The 3987-nt window shown below is 57.7% G+C and overlaps 2 non-coding genes across 2 annotated transcripts; one reads left to right on the top strand and one right to left on the bottom strand.

The window, feature by feature from the left end:
• Positions 1–2697: 2697 nt before the first annotated feature.
• TRNAG-UCC (transfer RNA glycine (anticodon UCC)) lies at positions 2698–2769 on the top strand. Its single transcript has one exon. It is a non-coding gene; the product is annotated as a tRNA-Gly (tRNA).
• A 317-nt stretch (positions 2770–3086) lies between these two features.
• Positions 3087–3159, bottom strand: TRNAV-CAC (transfer RNA valine (anticodon CAC)). The gene has a single exon. It is a non-coding gene; the product is annotated as a tRNA-Val (tRNA).
• Between the last annotated feature and the right edge of the window lie 828 nt (positions 3160–3987).

A 3987-nucleotide genomic window follows, 5' to 3' on the forward strand; every position in this document is an offset into this window, starting at 1 on the left:
CTCAGCAAGCTGGGCAGGACAGGAAACTGGGAAGGAAGAGGGGAGAAACAAAACAAAACAAAAAAGCAGATTTCATATAACTGCAGTTTCTCCCATCACAGGCATAAGGCTTGTCTAAAAGCATCCTCCATAGGTCACATTTCCAGCTGAGCAGGGAAGCACCAACAAAATTTTCTTTGGACTGTACTTTATGGTCCAAATTTGTTCTGCCAGCACGTGGTGGATGTTAGCAGGCCAGATAAATGTGAGAGGCTTCACCTGAACAATGGGACTCACTCAGATCTCTGCTCTGCTTCTCTTTCCTACAAAATTCTTCTCAAAGAAAAAAAAAAACAACCAACCAAAAAAAAAAAAACCACCAGAGAATGCTCAACTTTTGACCCTTCCTTGCATTCCCCCTCCCTCTCCCCAAATCTTTAAGTGTTCTAAAGCACCAGGCACTAAGAACTGAGAAAACAGAGGGTCTGGTCCACACACTTACAGGCAAGAGTCAAACAAAGGACACCATAAGGAGCCAGACACAGGGTCAGCAGCCCCACTACCAACAACGTCACAGTCCCACCTGGGACTTAAAAAGCCACATTTGTCTTCCAGGCCAGACTGCTGCTCCCCTCTGCCTCAGCCTGCTGGCAGGGAGCAAGCCCAGCTCCCCACACAAACCCATTTCCCACCAGCACAGAAGGCTCTACCTTCAGTATTGTCCTCTCTCCCCAAATACACTCAAGTACAAAGATCTCTGTCTCCTCCCGAAGGGAGCTGTGAATCACAGGCACGCCCAACACCTGCCACTGTCCTTTGCCAAGGCCACTGCTCTGCCCCAAGAGCCTTTTCTCCACCAAAACCACACTCACAGAAGGATCAGGAGGGACAAAGCGTCGCAAAGAAGGGCCAGCAGCGAAGCTCCTGAGCTGCAGAGGAGAGCAGAGAGGGATGAAGTAGCAGCATCCAGTAATTTAAGGGCAATTTTTGATGCAAGCATGAAGGGCAGCAGGAGAGATGCTGAGGAATGCTGAGTAACCTGGTCTGGGCTCACAGCTGCCCCTGCTTGGAGCAAGGGGCTGGGCTTGAGGCTTCCCCAGGTCCTTTCTAATCTTGGTTATTCTATGATTTTAACGATTCAGAGGAACATCTCCCCCTCAGCCCACCACCACAGCTCACACACAGAAAAGAAACAGTAACATCCTTCAATGCTGAACTCTGAGGTTAAAAAAAAACCAACTCAAACCAGCAACTAAACCCAGAATCTGAACAAAACAGCCAGCAGAGATCAGGAACCCAGCATGAATCCTGACAGTCATTTGTCAGCGAGACCCCAGGGGCCTGCTGGAGCATTCAGAAGAGCCAAAGCCACCTACAGAGTCACCTACAGGAGCCCTGACAAACGTGTCCCTGTCACGGGCAGGGGCCTGAAGATGTCCTTCTCCAAAATTAAAAGCAACTGAGGGTGGAACAAACGGCTAGGGATTTCCCTCCGGAGCTCCAAGCGCTGGCAAAAGCTGCCAGCAGCCTGCGTCCAGCTCTGTACCGCCAGCGGGGCTGAAAGCCCTGCCGGGGAGCTGCTGCCCTTGCTGCAGAGGGAAAGCCAGGCCCGGCGGGAGCAGGAGAGGGGGGAGCCCAGGGCACACAGCACCCTGTATGTGTGTCCCCCACCGCCTCCCACTGCTGGGGACAGCTCTTTGCCTGGGGGAAAAAAAAGAGGAGCTCGCAGCTTCTCACCTAGGAGGGTAGAGAACAGGCTGCTGGCGGGGGGTGGGCAATCAGCTCCCTCTCCTCCCAGGACAGGGCGTCCCGCCCCATCACCCCATCCCTCGGCGGGGGCACGATGTAGTGAAAGGCAAACATGCCTCCCCCCAGGCCAGGCGGCCCTCCCGTGCCCGGCGGACGAACGGTGGGAGGACAAACACCCCCTCAGAGCCGGGGGCGGCGGATACAAGCCATGGTGCGGGAGCCAAATAGGCAACTCTCGGCGGACCCCTCTGGCACCCCCAGCCCGGGAATGCAGCCCACACAGGAGGCAAACGCCCCCTACCCGCCGTCAGTGCCCCCACGCTGGAGTCGGCCGCCACCTCCCCAAGCCCTTCCCGCAACAGGGGAAGCCGCCCATCCCTCAGGTCCCCGGTAACACCCCCTCCCCTCCTCACTCACTCACCCCGGGGCGCGGCGACCTCCCCCTTAACGGGCGGGGGGGTGGCTCCTCTGCGGGAGGGCGGGGGAGGGGGGGGGGGGAAAGCGGCGGCGGCAGCGGCTCCGTCACTCCCGCTCCATGTCCCGGACACTGGGCAGCCCCGGAAACGGGGGAGGGGAGGGGAAAAAGGGGGAGGGGGAGTCGGCGGCCGTGCCACGGTTCGACCTTTCACCCGGCGGCGGAAGTGGCGGGAGCGCGCGAGCGAGGAAAGTACCAACTGGTGGGGGCAGGGGAGGAAGCGCTGAGTGGGAGGTGCGTGCATGGGAGGTGGCTGCGGGAGGATGGAACTATTCTCCTTGGGGAGGGGAGAAGAGAAAGAGAATTGAGGGTTCAAATGAGCAAAGAGGATTTTCTGTCCCCACTCAGCTTCAGAGCCGGGCGTTTATTGCCGCCGTGAGATAATGGCAGTGCTATTTTCGGGCTTCACTGCACTTCCTCCTTTCACCTCTAGAGGATGGTTGGTTCCGGAGGTAAAGGTTGCTGAGGGAGGCGAAGAGCAGTTTTTTCGCCGAGCGTTGGTGGTATAGTGGTTAGCATAGCTGCCTTCCAAGCAGTTGACCCGGGTTCGATTCCCGGCCAACGCAGCACTTATTTTCTTTCTTTATTCTGTTTTTTTTTTTTTTATTTTCCCTATTCGACGGCTAATCCAGGACTCCCTGCACGGGAATGCCCCAGCCTGGCTGCGGGGTTACCCCTCCGAACCACGGCGGTCGTCGGCCGGCCGCGGGCGCTGCCCGGTTGGTCCTGTTCATGGTGCTGTTACTTCTGTGCTAGCCTATAGCGGGGCCCTGAACAGTCTGGGGACGGTGGAGAAATAAATATAAACCAAAGTAAAAAATAAAAGAGCGGGAAAACACACCCAGAAACCCAACCATTTAGAAAGCGAGGAACGAAAAACAGGTGTTTCCGCCCGGGATCGAACCGGGGACCTTTCGCGTGTGAGGCGAACGTGATAACCGCTACACTACGGAAACCCGCACTGGTAACATCTTCTGCGCTATATGGATGAACCTATCAGAACGGCTATGTGTCTCCCTCACCTCACGGCAACCCTGAATCATACTTACCCTAACCACGCCGCGCGGGCTGCCAAATAATTAGCGTTAATGAGTCATTAGTGCCTCCAGAGCCCCACTCCCCTCGGCGGCTGAAGTCAGCGTTTCCGAGCTGCATGCCGATGGCGCACCCCTCAGAGCAGGAACAGCCCCCGAAGGAACCTGGCCGCTTCCTGCTGAGAGGGAGCAGGAAGGGCTCACCCCAAAGCTGGCCCTAGCACCCTACTCCCAGCCATGGGTGCTGGAGGGGGACCCCGACCTGGCCTCACCCTCCATGCCCAGCCTTCCTCTCGCTGCCTGGGCACATCCCCTGAGCACGGCGGGCTTTGAGCCGGGCGGGGAAGTCTGGAGCACGGTATGGAGGGCAGGACCCTGGGCAGGAGGATCGCTCCTCCGTAAGGCAGCTGCCACCAGATGTCGGTAGAATAATGGCAAGAGGCAGGAGGAGCTCTCTGCAGAGCTGCTCCACAGGGAGAGGGTCCAGCCCGGGGGACGGGGGCTGTTTCCGAGCAGAGGGACAGCCCTTGGGGCTCTCACTGCGCGGGGGTGCAGTTTGCTGTCCCAGGAAGTGTAGCTTCGCGAAGGCTCAACGGCGCCAGACTCTGTTCTCGTCGCTGGTGTCTCTCCGAGGCACTGGGAGCTGTGCAAGAGAATCCCAGACGGGTTTGGGTTGCAAGGGACCTTTAAAGTCCCACATCCCCTTGCATTCAGCCGGGACATCCCCAAACAGCCTGACCTGGAATGGTT

This window comes from Indicator indicator, chromosome 36, assembly GCF_027791375.1.
Source record: "Indicator indicator isolate 239-I01 chromosome 36, UM_Iind_1.1, whole genome shotgun sequence".
NCBI lineage: Eukaryota > Metazoa > Chordata > Aves > Piciformes > Indicatoridae > Indicator > Indicator indicator.